A 22,584-nucleotide genomic window follows, 5' to 3' on the forward strand; every position below is an offset into this window, starting at 1 on the left:
TTATTATAAAGTATATCAAATGTGCTTGAATAATTTTATTTTTTTAGCTAAGTTTCGATAAAAAATATTAAAACTTGCTATTATAAAAAAAAGTAAAAATTTAATTTATGAAATCTATAGATAGTTTATTAGATTTATTTTAAAAGTAGTAAAACTTAATAAATCAATAGCTTTTATTCAATAAAAACAACAAACTAGTTTTTCTCCTTTTAAGTAAATTGGTTTGTTTTAATAAATTCTACTGACCTCAATATTTTTACCAAGCAATTGTTCGAATGATAACTAATAATATATAGATGAGCTTGTAATAAAACATAAGTAGAATTGAGAAAACTATTTATAAGTTGTACGTGGTACAACTAAATTGTTTATGTTTATTAATAGTAACTAGAATTTACTATTTAAAAACAGATTATCGTTATAATTAAACCAAACTAGACTTCTAAGGATATATTTTAACTAATTTGTTTTTTAACACTTATGTTTAGTATTAAATCTTTTTTGATTAAGTACTTTTAAAATTTTTTTTTAAACTTTTCCTCAAATTCTAAATACTTGTAATATTATTTACTTGTTAATACATGTTTTCTGTTAATCACCTTTATGTATAAATATATTCACTTCTAAAAATATTTTTGTAGAAAATAAAATTACACATTTCTAAAAGTAAAAAATAATTATAGCTAAAAGAAATAAGAAACTCAATCGTGCATAAACTTTTTAAGCAACTTTTTTTAATTGTAATAAAAGTGATAGCATTAAATTTAAAGGTTTTGTTGGTAAAATTAAAATAAAAAAACTAGTTTTAAATCAATCAAGATGTTTGTTTTATATAATCTTAATCATATCACCATTAAGTTAGTAGAAAAAAGCTACTTAGGACTATAAATATTATAAATAAAAGTTTTTCCACATATCAATAGACATAAAATTAAACTTTTAACTATCAATTGAATTAGTCTATTTATTATATAAATGGTTGTAAAACAATACATTAATTAAGTTCGTAAAATATCAAATTTTATGACAACAAATAACTTAGAGCATATTGATTTTGTTATAACTAAAATGTTTAAGTAAACACATTTTGGTTACTAGCAATTAGTAAGTAAAACATTATCAATCTCAAGCGTAATTTCTATTCACAAATATTGATTAATTTTGAATAAGTTCAAAATTATAACTTTTTTTTTTATTTTCTGACATTAAAAAAATATTATCTCACAATTGCAGTTTTTTTATATAATTTAAATTTTATAAATTATTATTATGTTGGCAACATCATTTTTCTTTATTTTAAAAATTTTGTCAACACCTAAAATCATTATATTCAATATATTTTACAAATAAAAAGGGTCGTTTAATTTATTTAAACTTTATATAAATATAGCAAATATAATATAAATTAAAACCTAAAACTATGGCATAGCAAATAATTAATTAAAACATTTAAATTTTTAGTAAAGCTTGAAGATTTTAGAATAATTCAAAAATATCTAATTTATTTTATAAAATGAAGATGTCTACACTTTAGCAATTTTTTTTCGTTTAATTTTACCAATTAATTCTTTATTTAAAAGCTAATAAAATTAATATTTTATTGTTTTATATACAGTTTTTATTTATTTGCTAGATTTAAGTTATGTTATAGCGAAATTTTAGCATTCACAAGGTTAAACTACTAGTTAAATATAAAAAATAACTAGTTTAGTAAACTAAAAACTCTTTTTTCCTATAGCTTATAACTTTTTTTATATTCAATGTTACATAACTTAAAAAATGAAGTGCTTATAGTTAAAAACACAAAAGATTTTTGATTGCTATAAAGAAATAGTTTTTTTTACAGACTGTTTACCATTTCTGTAACTTACTATTTTCATACAATGCTTTGAAAATGTATAAAAAAACTTATATAAAAACAAAAGCTTCTTGCAAATTTAGAATATAAATTAAAACGATAAAAAGTGCAAATTTTATAAAGGTTCTTGATAAAAGTTTAACAGTTAAGTAGTAGTTTATTTGTGATTAAAAAAAAATTCTAAACAGTTTTCAATAGATGAAAACTAAAGTCCAACAAAAAAATGATAGTTTAGTTTATTTTATTCAAAGGTTTAACAATTTTCAAATACTTAACACTTTGGCATTAAATGTTTCAAAAGTAAACTTTAAATGTACTTTTGTGTAATAAGCCTTCTACTGATTTCAATTAAAAATTCTAACAAAACCTTAATTCTTATTTTTGTATTAAGTTAACTTAAAATAACTAAGTAAATATAAAATTCTTACTTATTTACGACTAAAATAAAATTATTTTCTTTAAATTGCTAATTGTTTTTTCTTTGACATATTGTTTTTCTAACTAGCAGTTTAAGCTATTTCAAACAAAATGTTTTCAAAATATTATGAAGCAATCAGACGTATAAAGAAACAGATGTAAACTCAATGTGATCGCCAGTACTCTTTCAAAGTTTTCGTTGGTTTTGTGGTATTCTAATAGTTATTAGCTGTTAAATTTGTGCTCGTTGTTCAAAACCAAATAAAACCTAGTATATTATAGGTTTTAAAAAAACATTATAGCATTTTTTAAAATGTCAAAAATATAAAAATTATTTTAAAAACTTCTTAAAGGTTTTCAAATAAGATATCTTTTTAAAAATTTAAATTTACAAAACCTAAAACGCTTTTTTTTTCTATCTTTTTTTTTAATATTTTTCAAACTGTTATGGTCATAAATGATATTTATTGGCTCTTTACAAATTTGTATTAGTTTTAAAAAACAACCGTTTAACTTTAAAAACAATTTCAACAGTTTAAATATTAAATGAAAATCATATGATGTAATTTCCATTTAATTACAAAAACTAATTTCAGAAGTTTTTTTTTATTAAATCAACACGTAAGTTATAACATTGACAAACTAAATACTTTTTTTAAAAAACTACAAACTACTCCTTAGCATTTAGCCGCAAACCTTTAAAGAATATACCAGCAGAATATTTTTAACAATAGCTAGTATATTTCTAGCGTTTCAATTTTAGCGATTATTTCTAGCGATTATTACTTAGCCGCAGTTGATGCGGCTTTAAAATCTTTCCATACCAAAAAATCTTTTAAAAATTGTATTTACCCAAATAAATGCGAAGCAAACAGTTCTATTGTTATTTGGAGATTAGTGTGACGTCAGTTTCGACAAAGAAAAAAGTTGATATAAAAAAAATTATATAAAACAAACATTTTTATTTTTAACTTTTAATTTAAATTATAAATAAAATTTTACTATATATGTATAGTATACTACATCTATAACTAAAAAAAAGTAGTTTTTTAATTAAAACTTTATACAACATTTTATATAGTTTTAGTATAAAACTTAAATATATTACACTTTTTTATAAAATAATTCGAATATCTTCAGAAAAACTTAAAATTTCGAAGTATGTATTAATTTAATCTAAAATTAATTGGTATTTTTTTTTTGATAAATGATTTGTTTCAATTTCATAAATTTTAAAGTTAAAAATAAATACATATATAGTTTTAGTTTGCTACGTTTTACGTTTTTAAAACAATATCTGTTATATATTAGTTTTGTTTTCAAAAACTAAAACTAATAGTAAATAAAAAAAGTTAAAATACTTTTTAAAACGCTTGACATACTAAAATTTTTGTTATAAGTAAATACATTTTAACAATCAGTGGTTAATTATTTAGTTAGTTGTATAATAGTTGTACTGTGTAAAACTAACAAGTTTGAATGTATATGAAGATGTGTTATTTTTTTAACTCATCGCTATATATCTTATTAACTAATCACATTTTATTGGTTATTTAAATTTTCGTGTAATATTCTTGGTCAAGTAAGTAAAAGTTTCACAATATAATTAATGAAAATTAATAAAAACTAACTTATTGTTACATCGATTAAAATTTATGAAATATTTTTATATGAAAAAACACATATTATTAAACATATAATAATCTTTAAATTGAAAGATAAGTGCTTTTTAAAACAGTGAAACGTTGTAAAGCATTGATATTAAATGTTAATTAAAAAGTTAAGTTAGTCGTAATACATAAAACTTAAAATTTAGAAATACAGCTTATTCTCGTGAAAAGTCATTGTAGTTTAACCAAGTAGGTTTATTTTAATGCTGGTTTTGTTAAAAGTTTTAACTACGTTGTCTCCAGTAACTTATAAACTGACTGCTATACTTACGATTAGCTTACAGTAATAAGTTACAAAACTTTTTAATAAATTATGAATGTTACACACTTTGAAAAAATGCAATTTACTTATTTTAAATAATAATTTTTAGTTCTGAAAAAGTAACTATTAAATCACGACACAAATAAAATCTTTAAAAAGTATTAATAATCGTAAAGTTATATAAAATACTAGCATCAACCTTGCGATGTAGACGTTTTTTTGATTCTCGAAACTAGTTAATGAAACGTCTTTTATATTTCATTACAGTAGCAATGCTACATTATTAATTGTTTCTTATTTAAATTTGAGAAAAGATTGCAAAGAAATAACTTTTATTTATTTATAGTCGTGTTCCATTGATTAACTTTTTTAGCTTTAAAATGTAATTGTAAAAATGTTTTTAATATTTTTTATTAACATAGTAACAGTTTAGTATAACTTAAGATAGTACTTATAAACTTTAATTTCTAAATACTTGTCAAACAGCAATTTAAACACTTTGATTTTTTTAATTTTTATAAAGCCTAGTTTAAGAATTAACCGAAAATGTAGCTTTAGAATTTCTACTTGGATAACAACGTTAAGCCAAGCAGCGTGTAAATTTTTACTAACGTCATTTTTATTATCCCACTAATGTATATATGTTTGAACAAGAATATATTTAGATTAGTGTGTAATCTTAAACCTAAAGAATTTAATTCATTTTATAAGTTGTGCACAGCGCGACTGAAATATATATAAGTTCAGAACATATGTATTTTTCTAAATATTTAAGTCACTACATTGAACTAAGTTTGCTTAAACGTTTAGAAAAACACAATATGTACCTTTGATGTACAGTTTTATTTTAATTAGTTATACCGCCTTCAGACCATTCATCAAGATTAATACCAAATACTGTGGTCATTCAACAATTTCATGAGTGTGATTTAAAATTCAAGGTACAATATATTAATAAGTTTGTGAGTTGTACACAGTACAACTAGAATATATTTGAGTTTAAATCGAAACTTGTTTCAAAATATTTAAAATAGTCATAGCTTTCAAATATATATGTTTAATATTAATGAGAAACACATTGTCTAGAAAAAAAATTATTGTTTTACGTTAGGTTTTAATTAATGAAAATATGATAATTTTCTACAGCTTATACAGATTTTAACTAGTATTTTTCAAAAATAACTTTTACTTAATAATTACACAGCAAATCTCAGTATATAATGTTGGTACAAAACTGAGCAGTAAACCGCAACGTTTCTACTGTTGTCACATTCTTAAGCCTAGCAGGTTTTACCGACGTCACTTTAAATACCAAACAAACGCATTTACCTTTTTATCTGAAAATAATTATTTGTGTTTTTATAGTATTTTTTATTATATAGCTTTACGTATTAAACAAAACGATATGAGTACTTTTTTAGTTTAATGGAAAGAAAAACAAGTAATTTTTATCAATAAAGTATATTAGTTAAGGACTAGTTTCGAAATCCAAATAACTACTTTAAGATTTAAATTAACTTAAATATTGTTAAAAGTTATAAACAAAAGAGTATTTTAAAATAAATTCGTTATTAACTGTTTGTTTACTTTTGAAGTTTTATTTGACAATAAAAGTTTTAAAACACATTTCAATAACTGAAATATACTTTAATCTAATTAAGCATTACTTATGAAATAAATTAAAAACTATAAATTTTAATTTAGTTGTTTTAAAGTTTTCTAATTAGGCTCTTTTATATAATATGCATTTGTTAAAGAAAAATTTCTTAGTTTGTACTTAAAGTAATTGTTAAATTGTCAAGTATAATAATATAGATATTGTATTTTGTGTTGTAATTGTTTTAAATTCAATCTTAATTTTTACCTAGTATTTTCAAAAATGTTATATTGTTCTATTACTACCTTTTATCATATAAATTTATGTTTATAATACAAACTTATTTTAAATTTAAGCCTTAAACATTTCATTGCATTAGAATATTGACCACTTGCAAAATTTCATTAACGTCAATTTATAATCTCACAAATGCATAAATTTTATTTAAAATTATATAAAGATGAGAATTATAGTCATTAAGATTAAGTCAATAAGAAAAAAATTAAGACCAAAATAAATAAAGTACTTAAAAATCTGTTTAAAAAGGTAATATAACACTTTTAATCTTAAATCTAGCTCAAGTTTATACTGTAACAACCCAGCCTGATTAGGGCTGTTACCTTTAGAAGCAATAGCTTTGCTTCTTTTTTAATGCACACCTTTACAGCCTTTAACTCTAAAAATACTACCTAAGCTACTCATTACCAATATTATCACAAGTTGTTAATAGTTATTTACTGCTAAAAATATATATCAAACACTTATAATAAATGTGATAAATTGTTTTGTTAAACAAAAACAATGTACACTAATTAAATTTCTAAACAACTGATAACACAAATCAATAATCAAACATAAATACAGTTTAGCGCCAAATTACAAATAAGAACTGTAGAAATCTAAGTCAAAAATAACAAATGACAATTTTTTACATTATCCCTCCTCAAATCCTCTTACTGAAGACCATTGGTAGAATTTTTTTAATTTTATACTAAAATATAAACTTAAAGTTTAAAAATTAACTGCTTTTTACTCAAAAATTTACATATACAAATACAAAAAGTTATTACAAAATAAATAAATGATCGTTCCTTTTAGGAGCTCCTTTTTTTAGCATTAGCCGATGCTACCACTGACCATCTTTTAAACCTAAACTTCTTTGACGTCACGTGGCTTATCTAACAAAAGATGAAATTTTTATTAAGAATATATTTGTAAGATATTTTGCAGTTAGTGCAAATCAATTATTTTAATAATTTAAAAGTTAAATCTACTACAACTGTCATAAATTTTGTTGTTTTTATTACTGAAGTTTTTTTTTTCTAAATTTCTTAAAATTTAAAATTAAAAAAGTGCACAATGACATTCAACCAATTAATTAATTACTATCCTTTAAGTGGTACGAGCTAATTAAACTATATGTAAAAACTAAGCTCATATGTATGGATTATTTTGATTTTTTAACAAATAAACTCTCTAGGTAAAAAGAAACTCTAAACTATTTAAGTTAAAATAACTAATGAAAATGTTTAAAAAGAGTCAATACTTTAATTAAGAAATCTCAGAAAAGTTATATAAAGCAATTTTCTACATTTAGAGTGTATCAGTAGTCATTAATATGATTTTTCTGCTCTATTAAGTCCTTGTAAAATATTAAACTTTTAAATGTTTGATAGCAGGTAATAAAGTTTATATTGATGACTAATAAAAGTTGCACAACATTATATTTGACAAAACTGTTTAAAAAACTTATGACAAAGATGTTTATTAGAATAAAAACAGTTTGCTTATTTTTACGCCATTTTAAGTACATAAAATAACTTATTTATATGCTATTCTAAATAAACACTAAACATTTTACATTAAAAGTTCTTCTAAATGACAAAAAATGTTGTAAAAAACTACGAATTTTTAAGGTATTTATCAAAATTTCGTGTTTATGTATAATTTGAAAGTCGTAGTAAGTACGAATTAAAAACTGTTTTCGTGTTGTTTAGTTAATCAATTACATTGACAATTAAGATATTAAAACATAAATAATCAAGAGTTTGTGTTAGTATACATGTAACGTCAATATAAACGCTCTTGCTTTGAAGCTTTTAACATCGAACAAAAGATAAAAAGTAAAATAATATTCAAGACTGTGACCGTTTCTTTCTAATTAGGACTCATCAGTCAGTCACAACCAAACGTTGCACGGTAAAAGACAATACTGACGTCACTGATCAATACCAGCAATTGGTTGCTTCATATAATAGCGTATAGAGCCGTTTCTATATTGAAACCTGCAAGCTTTTCGGATGTGACTGACTGATGAGTCCTAATCAGGACAAAACTAATCTCAGTCTAATGAAGGCTTGTGGTCTAATTATTGAATTGGTATGATCAACATTTTTTTTATTCTTTATTTAACAAAGAAATACACCGGTTTAACTGAGTAAATTGTACATAGGGTTGAAATTTATAGTTCTACATTATTTTGGTGCAGACTATAAATTTAAAAAAATTGCTTTCTCTAAGTTAGTCGCATTAAAAAACTTAAAATTATTTACCACCTAACTTTCTTGAGTTGATAATTCATTTTGGTATCAAGCTGGATAGGATTCTTCACAACATTATATTTGTTGAATTACAAACTAATAAAACAGTGAGAATTTCGTTCACATACCTTACCTATAGTTATTAGTACTACTTAAAAATTTTATTTTCCTTATATTATGAGTTTTGTAAAAAATATAAATATATAATTATACAGTAAAACTATCATTGTTATCGTAAAAACTTTTAAGCAGCTTTAGTTATAACTACTGAGTGTTTTTTAAATTTGAAAATATTTCGATTCAGACTAAAAAATAATTAGTAGTATCGTGTACAACTTTTAAACTGAAATGTTATTTGATGACATTGAATTAAAAATCGATCTTAATATAATCTTATTTAAACATACTAGCATTTGTTGGTGACAAAAAGATGTCAAAAACGTTTCACAACTTTATTGGATTAAAATTATAATGCATATATACGTTTTTTGGTTTATTGCTTAACTCTAAAATAAGATTATAAGAAAAAATAAACCTTTTTGATAAAATATAAAATCTTAATAACATAATATCATGGTAAAATTTAAGTAGAAAAATAAGCTTGACTATAAAACAAAAGCGAAACATCATAACAGAAGGTTTTTTATGTTTAATTATAAATTTTATGTTTACTCAGCAATACTAAAGTTGCTTTATATACAACTGTAAAAGTTTTCTTTTTTGTTCAAATACATTGTATAAAACAGCGCCTATTTAAAAATTTTAAAACAACACACTAATTTAAAAAATTACATAGTTATTGTATATGATCAAGTATGAACATAATTCAGCTATTAATATGTCTATTTAAACTTTTTTTGTCAAATATAACTTTAATAAAAAAAAAACAATTCAAAACACGTTTACTCTGAAGTTCTCTAGTTGTTTATACTTCTTTACAAAAATAAAATAACTAAATATAGTATAATAGTTTTTATCTCCTAAATGTAATCTTATTGCTCTCTAAATATAAAAATGCTCAACCGTAGTAATACAGCTTTAAATTAGAGTATTTTTCTAACTATACACGGTATACCATTTAAAATCACTTTTTATATATTTATAAAAAGTGACCGAACATTTGCGGTGCGAAATATGACGTTATCAAAATACTTTATGATGTATGCGTTAAATATTGTGCACTCAAAAATTTGAACTTGAAATTTTTTCATTTGATTTCGCGTTAAAACTAAATGCGTATTTATTACTGATGTATGCGTTAAAATCTTGTGTTTCGAATTTTTTCTTACTGACTATCCCCTAATTTATATTTTACCTGCTTTAATAACTTTAAAATAAAAAATTCAGAACTCTTAACGTTTTTTCGTTTTTTAAATTAAAAATTTTGTGGTTTCGACTGAAGTATCTCTAATTAGTTTTTTAATTCAAAGAAAAATCTACAAAATTCAGTATATATCAGTAACAAAAATCGTTCGACAGCTTACTTTTTTATATTTTACTTTAAGTGTAAATAAGTTTTTGAAGATTTTGTTTATTTCAATGTTTAAATTCTGTTTAACTTATTTTAAAATATTTTTTTACTTTAAAATTTGTTTTCACAAGAAATTTTCTGCTGAAGTAGTTTTTATTATATTAATTGTTGAGTATATAAAATATATTTTATTAAATACTATTGTTGTAATAACTTTAAAAGGCTAGCTAGCCTTAGCAGAGCCTATTATATTTCTAATAAAAAAAACTGAAAACTTTTAAATTTTAGGCTATATCAAAACTATAAAGTTAATAAAGTTGTCACAATTGTTTATTTTTTAATTTGTAAAAAATAAATAAAAAAATTCATTGTAGCGATTTGATATACGAGCTACTTCATTTACTCTGTATTATTTAAAAATGTTTATACGAACATATACTAATTTTTCTGTTGAAAAATACGAGTTTTATTAGTAAATACATATTGTCTATAGTAAATTCAACGTCAGTATAAGTTTCATTACATAAATTGATTTGTTTTGTTTGAAAAAGTAAGAGACATATTTGAAGTAAAGGTTTTGGTGTTTAGAAGCACTAACTCGTTCTAAATTGTTGTATTTAATACAATGATTATAATTCAAAATTTTGATAAATCTTATTTCCTTTTAAAATTGGTTTCTGTGAAAAAACTAAAAAAGGAGATAATTATAAAAACTCTGAAAATATAAAGGAATATCTTTGCAGTTAGACTATGTAATTTTCTTATAAGTTTATCGGCTTTAATTTTGTAGAAATTATAAATTCAAACGAGCTTTTTTATATTAAGCAAAATAAAAACTTGGTAGTTTAAACTTGACATTAGATTTTAGTCGTAATGTATTCAACTTATAAAAGAGAACTGTATGCTATAACGATTAAATCATATTTTTATATAAATATATATCTAATAAATATTTAAGCATTCGTCGTGTATTAAATGTGACGTAAAAAGACAAAATATACTTAATTATCTCAGTCCAACAATACAACCTAGTCTTGAAAAATAAAATTTTAATAAAATAGGTTGAAATAGTTCACTATTTTTTTTTTAATTTTTAAAACAATGTCACCCAATTAGGTAGACACGAAGTTAACTGCTTTTAATCAGTAGTATAATAATTTTGACAAAATTCAACAGTTTACAAATAAAACATATCTAATTATTTTAAATGGTTTATAGAGATTTATAAGTCTTAACTTTTAAATATTGCAACAGTAATTAATAAATTATAAATGTCGTATTTTAAAAAAATAATTGCAACTTTTAAATTGAAATTTAAAAAAAATGTAAACTAACAAACTTAATATTATCCATGGTTATGTTTCATGCTAGAGTTTGTGGGATATAAATCATTTCTCCAGTTGAGGTTGTACAAAGCAAACCGTATAGTGTTATGTTGTATAAGTCTAACTTTTACTTCATTAAAAACGGCTGTTTATTTATTTTTTCTCATTTCTATCTTTTCAGTTTGCTAAACTAATTTTTAGAAATAAGCTACAATTTTGCTGACAATACTGGATATATAATCATCAAAACTTTGTATAATTTAATCGTACGAAAAACATTATAGCAACTAAAAAGAAAAATATAATTCAATTTTTTTTTTATATAAAAAATGACTAATAAGTTTCTTTTAAAAATGCTACACTAGATTATTAGTTTTGATGTGGTTGCGAAGGTTTAAAACTTAAATAAACTTTTAACTGACTCACAGTAATCAGACTACTAATTTTACATATCTCTAAGTTATTCTAATACAATAAAAAAGAACTTATTTATTAAGTTAAAGTATATTAAAATTAGGTTCAAAATTTTACTTATTTTACAAATTTATAGTTTGTAAGTAGTATATGTTTCAATAAAACCTTAATGATTGGAACCTAACTGTAATGTTTAACGTTGTTTTAACTACTATGTATTGTAAACATTTCTTAGAACTAAATATTGATGATGAACTTATTATTTAATAGACCAAGTAATATTGTTTTTTTAAGAAATCGTGATTTTATCAGCTTTAATAAATACAAACAAAAATTTTGAATATTGATTCTTTTGTCAACTTTTACAAAACATATAAGTATTTTATAAATAATTATAGCACTTATAGTTTCTAAATTTTGTATTTACATGACTACCTAAAGAGTATTTACATACTTCTATTAGAATTTTAAAACAAATTTATACTGTTAGCACAAAACTATTTCATCAAACACTTAATTTTTATAACTAAAACATTTTATTTTTTAGAAATTTTTTGTGATGTCACTGTTAATAACTATTAATATTTAAAATCCAATAAAATTATTTAGGATGAATCAAAACTACACTATTATGAACAGTTTTTTATTTTAGTTTAGAAGTCGTACAAAATACGACTAAAAAAATAACTAAATTTTGAAGAACAGCAAAATCTTGCTAAAGATATAAAATAACCAGTCTGTGTAATAAGAGATAAATAAACTTGTTCATTGATCATGCTATAGAGATAAAACTTTGTATAAGAGTTTTTTGTTTTATATGAAAATTGCAATGTAAAACAAAAACAACAAAGTGAAAATTGAACTTTTAAAAACACATTACAATTACCAAATTTTAACTAAAAAGAAGCTATTTATTGTTTGAATTGAGTAAATTTCGTTAATATCTAGGTTAGTTACATTCTAAATTAATTACTTTAAACCACAAGTTTATTTCAGTAAGTCAAATTTGCTTTGTATTGAAAAAAAATGTTTAATTCAAAATATAAGTTTGCTAATATTTAACAGTTAAGGATTTGTACAAAATTTTTAACAGCTTTTGTTTACAAACGTTCTTTTTTTATTTGCTAAACATTTATAATTAAATAAAAACTTGTATAAGGCACTATTATTTTAATTTTTATGTTTTTATGTTTAATAATTATGTTTAATTTCAGTCGTATTGTGTACAACCTTAAATTGCTACGTAAAAATACTCATTTGTAAAAACACCCACAAATTGTAAGGTTTAACAACAATATAAATGGATAAGGAGTTTAAGTAATAGTTACACTCTCCTTGTTCTTTTAGTTTAAAAATCGTAAAAACTACGACTAAAATTTAATCTAGTTGTTATTAACCAATACATATTTTACTGAACATATAAAATAGCCAGTCTTTATAGAATGATTTTAATAAACTTTTGATCATAAGGACCAACCGTAAAATATTCCTGTCTTTTGATTTAGGACTTTTTAAGACTGTAAAGTGTCTGTGTCTTTAGTTACGAGAAAAGTGTAATGTTGAAAATATAACAATAAGGATAAGTTGCACCCTTTGAAAATAAATCATCTTTGTTAGTTGATAATAACCGTTATCAAGATTAAACAGCTTCTTACCTTAAAAAGCTTAAAATATTGGTAAAAAATAAGATTGACTATAGAGCACAAGTAAAATTTAAAAAGATAATAATTTTATTTTATTAAACTGAACATGATTGCAATTGATTTAACTACAAACTAAAAAAAACAGCTTTAAATTTAAAAAAAAAAGCTTTAAATTTAAATTTAAAAACAAACAAAAAAATGTTTTTGTTCAGAAAAATTATTTAAAATAGAGCTATTAAAAAAAAATTAGAACTAAATTAAGTCTTGCTTATTTAATTTTAAAGTAGTGATAAATAAAAAAAACTTTTTATAATTCAGTCGAAAATATGTGCATTAAAACTTTAGAAGTAAAATGTAATTTCAACTTTAATAAAAAAATTAAAAACATGTTTATTCTTATAGAAATATTCTTATTGTTTATTTTTCTTAACAATACTAAAGCTGAACTAAATACTAGAGTAGTTATTTGTCTTCAATGCTGTAACTAAAAACTTGTTAAATGCTTTAGGTTAAGTAAAATATTACTGTAACTAAATTACTTTTATTTTATGTTAAACTTAAACAAATAATCAATAATGAGACTTATTTAAGCATTTAACTATTGTTTTTCGAGAAATATAAAAAAAAACACTTTTAGTGTATTTTTAGTATAGTTTTATCAGCTTAAAGTTAAACAACTGGCTTTTTGGAAAACATTCAGTTTGATGTAAGTTACAAAATAATCAAAGGTCAAATATTTTGTTGAAAGGACCTGTGTGTAAAAATATTTTTTGGTAAACGGGCTACCAACGACTGTATACTTTTCTACTTTGTGTTATAAAAAAACAAACAAAAGTTTCACCATTAACAATGTGTATATTTAGAAAACTAAAATATATGAGAAAAGTATATAGCTGGATCTAGATTTAGAATCATTTTAAATCTCAAATAAATTTTAGTTAGTTTACAACTTAAAACTTAGAAAGAAAAGTTCATCTCAACTACCAAAGTATAATTATTTAAAAAATTTATGCGTTTGTTTATAAAAATCAAAACTTAAGTCGGAAACTTGATATATTTGAAGTTGTTAAGCTTCAGCTAGTTTAAAGTTGAATATTGCTCGATAACAAACAACTGAAAAATAAATATTTAATTGATGCCCTTCAAGCTGTGTGATAGACCTTATTTTCTAGTTACTTACTTTTTTTAAACATTTAAATAACTAAAAATAACCTTATCGCAAAAAACTCCTAGTTTAAATACTTTATGTTTAAACAAAAATATTAATGAATAATACGTCGCAAAGTTTATTTTTAATAAATGAATTCTAATTTTTATATTTGTATTTTTCTCTATGCCTATTTGAGAGAAATTTACATTAATTTCTTTTTATTAAAGCTTAATGATATAAAAGAAAATAAAGTGTTTATATTTATTAAACGTAAATGTAGGTTCATTAAAACAACTTATAACACTTACTTGAAAACGAGTTTTTTTTGTTTAATTTTATCAAGTTGTTTTAGCTTTATGATGTTTGAAATATTATATCATTATCAGTACTTTACAAACCACAAGTTTAAATAACGTATATGTACTCTAAAATACAGAAATTAGTAAGTTAGTAAAGGTTTAATGATAATAATTTATCAAAAAATATTTCAATATACCCATACACATTATTCATTGTTTAAAGAAAATTTAAATTGTTGTTTAAGGGAGGAACTAACAAACCTTAAAGTTAAACAAAAATAATTTTAATTTTCTTAACACGTTTTTAACGTAATGAATTAATCATTAGTATTCTAAGTAGTCCATTTTAATATCTGTATTTGTCCTTATTAGGATTAATCAGAATTATTCAGCTACGTCTGTTGAGTAAGCATAACATATTTTTTGTTTAGTTAACTAAAAAATATATTTAATGAAAAAAAATACATTTTAGTAATTTGTAAAAATTCGTTATTTAAAGTTTATTACCAGTTTAAAAAAGCAAAAATTGCTCATAAAGTACAAACACTGACAAACTAAATCTTTAGAGCTTTATTTAATAGTTTTAAAACAATTAAAAGTTGTGTTATAGTATAAATTTAAAATTTTAAGCTTATTTATGTTATTTTATATACATATAATTGATTTATTTTAGTCTTTAATAGTACTCAAACTATGCTATTAAAATATGATTTTTTAATTGTTATAATACTTTGTTAGAATCTTAATCAAAAAAGTTTATTTAGTTCAAAAAAAAAATACGGGTTTTGTAACATAACAGTTGAAAGGTAAAATTTTTAAGTCTTTCTAGTTGTAAAATATACAAGTTTAAACTTTACATATATATTTATTCTTAAACAATTTCGTCGTCTTTATGTGTCCATATAAAATAAATGGTAAATATGTTTGATAGTACAATTGACGTGAAAGTTTTAAAAATATACTTAAAAAAAATAATATATATATTATTGATTAACTGGTTTTATTATTAGTTAAATTAAGTTTCTCGAAACTTTTCAACAGGTTGTTCTAGTTTAAGTTTTTGTATTATAAGAAACTAGTAATAAGCTTACACCCAATACTTAGAGACGTTTTAGCCGGAAGGGGTAGAACATATAAATTTATTTGTTTCTAGATGGTTGAATCAAAATAAATTTGTCTAAATATTCATTAATTAATCACTAATTTATTTAATGGTAAATTTTAATGGTGTCAGTAACAATTTTGAAACGTTATTAAGTAAACAAACGTAAGTTAATTAGCCGCTTTGCAGTAATAGAGACTTAAAATTTTAACACATATCTTATTATGTTATAAATTATCATTGTGCTTGCAATTGAGCTAAATTCGGTTAGATAAGGATTACTAATTCATCAATAGCCTAGAGTTCAATAGAATAGGTATGGATGAAGAGTGCTTAATTTACTTAAAAATATTCATTGGTTTTAAAAAAAAATTAGATTACATTATAATAAAAAATATATGAAACAAAGATATAGTTATGATTTTATTTTTGAATTATATTACATGTTTATGACACTTCCAGATTGAAATATCTAAGCTTTAAAATTTATTTGTATTTTGAAGTACTTCCTATGATACGATCAAACTTATAATAGCCGTCTTGCTGACGACCTATAAAAATTAAATTGGATACTATTTTTTTACTTTTAACAATTTACACTAAAATTCATTTTGTTGATATCCATAGTAAATATGCGTGTGTTTACAGGTTTTAACTGTGACGTCAGTAAAAATTTAAAATATTTTTTTTTGATATCCAGATAATTAAAAAAGAATCTCCTATAAAAATTATTTTCACTTACAATAATTATTATGAGTATTATTTTTTTTGGATTTTTTTTTTATAGTTTATACATTATAAATTCTTCGTTAAACTAATAATACCATAGTCTAAGAAATGTGGTATTCTTAGTCAGATATTTTTAATAAAAAATATGTTGTTAAATACTAGATGAAATCAAATAATATTGATTATTTAATCTAAAACAATAGAAAAACAACTTTGATACTTCTTTTGAAAGTTTTCTATCATTTTAAATTTTTCAATTCAGTTTAAATTTTTATAAAACTGATACTTTTAAAGATTAGTTTTTATCATATTTAGTTGACTTCTTTAGCTTATAATTTCTAATACTAACTCTTAACAATATTTCTAGCATTTTAGTAATAATCATAAATTTAAAAAAAACAAAAATAAATGCTTTAAAAACATTGTTTTGTTTGTTTATTTAGTAAACTTAAAATGTACAAAACTCAGCATGTAATAATAAAACTATTGTTATACACTTACCTGGAATAACTAAATTAATTGTTTTTCGCAGTAAATGCGACTAAAAACTGCCGTACGATATAAGTTTTGTTTACTTAAGACAAACTTAAAATAAATAGAATAAGGTTATCGAAGTATTGCATTTTTTTCATGTGACGTCAATAAATTTTTAAAAGCTGTTAATTTTATGACATTCTTAATGTAAATATTGATTTCACTTTCAAAAATCAATAATGCTAATTTTTTGGGTATGTCAAAAATAAGTAAAGCATTAAAAAAAATAGCTTTATAATGTTTTCAATGTTTAGAAACTAAGTATTTTTTAATACTTCTTCAGATATTCGATATAATAAATTATAAATATTTTGATTCTAGTTAAAAAACATAATAAGATGAACTTCTAATATATATATTTTTTATAAGTTGTAGACAATACTGTAGTCCTATATGGCCTGTGGTAGGAACTACCTTTAATTGGGGAAGTCCCCTTTTTTGTGCTAAACACTTAGCGCGTTTAGCTCTTAAAGTTTTTACTGAATTTACCTTAGTCATTAGGTTTACTTAGTAGTTAATAAGTATGTAATAGACTTAATAATATATATATAGTTTCCTTAATGAAGTGAGTTTATTAAAAACGTGATTTGAATGTGAAAATTAGGAAGTAGAAATGATAAAGCAGCTAATAAATCAGTTGAATAAAACTGCGAATATAAACACAATAAATAAACACAAAGTTCTACAAATAGAAACGTTCTTAAAGTGTTTAAAATTTTAAATACTAAAATAGTTCTTACTAATAAAAGTACTAATAATACAGAGTCTTAATATATATCGTGCTTCATGCACAACGATGGCTAAACTAAGCACAATATTATACGATAACGCAAATAAGCATCAAGATCTTATAGAACGAAAATAATAAAAAAGTTCTTATAATGAATTCGTGTTCGTCTCGCACGGTCTTATGACTTAACTGAGCGTAATATCAGACATATTTTAAGTTTTTTTGAGTGTTGATTTGATAAACAATCGTCTAACGCTCCCTGGCGGTCATTTAAAAAACAACAAAATGCATATTTTGTTTTTAAATAAATTCACTTTACAGTTGAATTTTATTTTCTATTTAACATTCTTATTTACAAGCTTAAAATGTTTTTTCGAATATTTTTATCCATGGTTTCCCGATAAAATAAAAATGTTTCATAGTAAATTTTAAAAATAGCTATCAGTTATGTATTTTATTTTATATCAACTTCACACCTTATAGCAAAGTCAATTTTTATAGTTTCAAATGAAATGTTATGCTTTCAAGAACTTTTTAAATTAAGGAAGATAAGTAAAAGTTAAAATAAATATTTAATTAACTGCGGTAAAGTTATTATTTGTATTTATTAAGATTAACAGTTTTTTCTTTATGCATTTAAAACTAGCAAATTGAAACTCTTACTAAATTTAAACTAAACAAATAAAAGATTTTTTTCAAATAAATAGTATTTTTTCTAACTAAGTAATATAAAAATATAGAATATTATCAAAATTAAATGATGATTAAATGTTAGATTCATGAAAAAAATTAAATAAGATATTTTTTGCTTTCTTTTAAATTATAATATTTTTAACTAACAAGTGTCAGATACTAGCGTAGAGTAGTATGGCATTTTAGTATTTTATAGAATAGCTTTTGATGTTTTCCAAATATCTATCAAACTTATTTTTTAAGAAACTTAAAGCATCGGTAAAACAATTCAATAACTAAAACCAGGTTAAACAAAATATAATTAGTTGTAATATAAACAACTAACAAACTAGTCAACAAAAATACGAGGATTAAATTTTTAAGTTTAACTATAATATACATATTAAAAACTCAAGCGTTTGTATGGTAATTTTAATGACGTCAATAGAATTTCAAAAAAAAAAAACATAACTTTAACGATAAAAAAATGTATGTTATTTTAGCGTTTAATTAGATGCTATTACCTAGTTATTTTTTACAGTCTTGTGATTGTACATTTAGGTTGTAAAATTCAAAATAAAGACCACAACCTATAAAACTATGAAGTAAATTCACATAATACACACACTTTGAATTTTTAATTAAATTTTTATTTCTGGAATAAAAAAAGTTATAAAAAAACCTGCAAGTACTCTTTTACTTAAAATTATACAGTTCAACTTTAAATTAAATTTAATTAATCATGCAAAGTTTTTGTAGGCCTTTTTTACTAAAACTCTGAAATAACTAATAATTATACCGTATTTTGTTGAAACTAAAGGCTTTAAAACAATTAATAACCGCTATTAAGTGTTTTTTTTTTTAATTTTTAAAACATTTTGATTTATTTTTAACAGCATTCATATTTACCATAATTTTAAAAAAAGTTTTGTTCTCATTAATTTTATTTCAAATCTACAATTTTCAATTCTAAATACTACTTGATGTTAAGATTGTAAGTTTGTTAAAATAACTATTTAAAAAATATACTTTGTTTCTATATTTTAAAATGAAAGTTCATTAACAAGTAGATACTATGGTTTATATTTATAACTAGTTGAGTAAAATCACATCTTTCTTAAATAAATTAACTATTAACTTTAAAGGAATCTAAATACTTGTCAACTAAGTCAATAACTAAAACAATAAAAACTATAACAGGTAAATATAAAGTAAACTAAAACAATTTAAATTTACAAATGCATAGTTTAGAACCTAAGTAGTAAATAATTTAAAACCTATGAGTCTATATCATAAATAATACAATATTTGTTAGTCAGTCGTACTTATTGCGACTTACAAATTCTACTTTTTTTTGACAGTGTATCTAATCATTAATTTTAAACTTAAATATATATATATATATATATAATTTTGATCAATAAAAGTTTTTCTGTAATTTACTTAAACTAGAACTGTTAAGTTAATTTAATAAAAATTTTACAAAAATAAAAATTGTTAATCGTTTTTTTAGAAACATGAATTTTATTTAAAAATATCATTTTGTTATGTAAATTATATCAAAATGTTATAACTATATTTAAATATTATAGTACATTAATAATCATTTAAGCAAATCAATTTTACAACTACTTTATGAAGAATTTTGTACTTATGAATTTTATTCCAAATCGAAAAATGAAAAAAAAATTCTATGAATTTTAATACTATTCAGTTATATGATCGCAAGTTTTTGTTGGAATAACAACTTTGAAAAAAATATTTTATTTCCCGATTTTCAGGTGAATATTATGATAAAGTAGATGCTATTACATATATTTATATATATATATATAACTACTTGAGAACCAACGTTAAAGATTAAGTTTTTCAATTCTAAAGGAACTCAAATACTTATCGACTTAGACACAAACTTCAATAATTAGAAATAAGTCATATATGTTGTTTTCAGACAAAGTATATTTCTAAATAAGACAGAAAAGTAAACAATAATTCACGATGTTGGAAATGTTAGAGTAAAAGCATAACAATTGGTTTTTAATAAGTCGTAGTTATTACGACTTAAAAACTGTTTTTCTTGATTAAAGTTAAAAATGGTTTGAATCCATTAAAAGAACATTTTTTACAAAACACTAACACTGGAAAGATATTTCGTTTATACTAAAAACATTATAAATTCTGTAGAAAACGAAAAAAATTACTAGAAACTGAAGAAATTAAATATCGTAAAAAAGATACTTTTAGTTATAAAATATAATATAACTATAATTTAAAAAAATATATTAAATAGAAGAATATATACTGTTCTGAAAATTTGAGTCTTATATATATTTTCATTGTGATTTTGGTCTCTATTAAGTTAGTTTTAACAATTTTGTACTTTTAATTTATTCATTTATGCTAAAGTTTATAGATAGTTTAAAGCAGATTGCCTAAGTCTATTTCTCACTTTGTTCTGGAATTTTTTGTTATTCATTTTAGTATCTTTATTACGTACTAAATTTAACTCATAAAATATATTATTTATCACTTTTTTACTAAAATTTAAACTTAAATCTTAGTTAGTGCATTTTCGAAATCTTATTTTTTTTCTTTTTTTTTTTAAATCTTCTAGCTTCTAAACAATTAAAAATGTCTTTTTATAAACTATTGATTTATAGTGGTTTAATTTTTATTTTAATTAAGCCAAGCTTTCAAAAAAACTACCCAGCTTTTAAAATTAAAAGAAACATATTTTGTTTTTTCCGTTATTTAAAAAAATGTTTTAATTGAAAATTTTAAAGTTTTTTAAATAAATTCCATTTTTTGGTTCAGACTTATTATCAAGTTTTAAGTTAAAATATTTTTTTGAACAAGTGCTCAAACGGTTAACTTATATATTAGTTTTTCAAAAAAGCAATCTTACACTAAGTACTAAGTCTTATAAAGCATATGAAATAGTAATTAAAGATTTATATATACTATATAAAACTAAAACCTTAAATCTATAAAATAACTAAATCTTAAAACTATTGTATTTAAAATTTTTTTTGTTTTAAAACAAATTATACAGTAATCTTCCTTCATTGAACCAACATATGTTTCTGTGTGTTAATGGAATAACCCACAGAAACATATGTTTGTACAATAGAAGAAGATTAGTGTATATTTTGTCTTTATATACTCCTGTGAACTTGTTTCACTAGGATATTTTGTTAACAAACGCTTAGATATATCGAACAAAATAACTAGTTTTATGGTCATCTATTGAAGTTGACAACTTTTGCTTGTTCAATAATACAAAAAATCTATCTAAAAATCCACTAAAACCATAAAAAATGATATGTTTGATTTTTATTTTCATATCAACTTATTTACAAAACAGTTAAACCTAGATACCAAATTATTTTGGCTTAATATTTTTAAAATTTTACTTTCAAAACATCAAATAGTTATGAACAACTTAAGTAAAGAAACTAAATTCTGTACTTCAAAAACAATTAATTTTATTAAACAATGTATCTGAAACACTTTTACAAAAGTACTAACATAAAACAACAAAATATAAAAACAAAAATAGATTAATTAAATTTTTCTAATGATAAACATATTAGTTTGTGTTTTTTTATTTTAAAGTTATCAATTAAAGTTCTTAACTTAATTAAAAGGAGAATGATTAATTCAAAATTATAATTTTTATTACCAAAACAATGTTTCACTCGCTTGAGCCTAGTCAAACGAGATCATCAGTTGAATAAAATATTTTTGTTAAAATTTTATTGAAATTTTATTACACCTAAAGCAAAGCTGACTTAATTTGTTTAAAAAACCTTTTTTTATTTCATGTGAATTTGCTCGATTAGCTGAATAAGCTCATTCTACGTGTTGTTACCAAGCAACAATGATAATTTAATTTCACAAGTTCAATTTATACTTTTAAATATACTTTTGACTTTTCTCTTTTTTGTTAACACAGAGACATATTACAGTTGGTCCATATATTATGAACAATAAATAAATTTAATTACTTATTACTGTTAAGATTTTTTATTTTTTGTGTTTACTAAAATACAATAATGTTTAACAATTAGTTAAAAGTTCAGTCATACTTGTACGATTTCAAAGAAAAAATTATCAAAAAGTTGCTGTTAAAACTTATTAAATAATATTTTAAGAAACTTTACTCATTTGT

The sequence above is a fragment of the Thalia democratica genome, chromosome 3 (assembly GCF_965202585.1).
Source record: "Thalia democratica chromosome 3, ktThaDemo2.hap1.1, whole genome shotgun sequence".
Lineage (NCBI taxonomy): Eukaryota > Metazoa > Chordata > Thaliacea > Salpida > Salpidae > Thalia > Thalia democratica.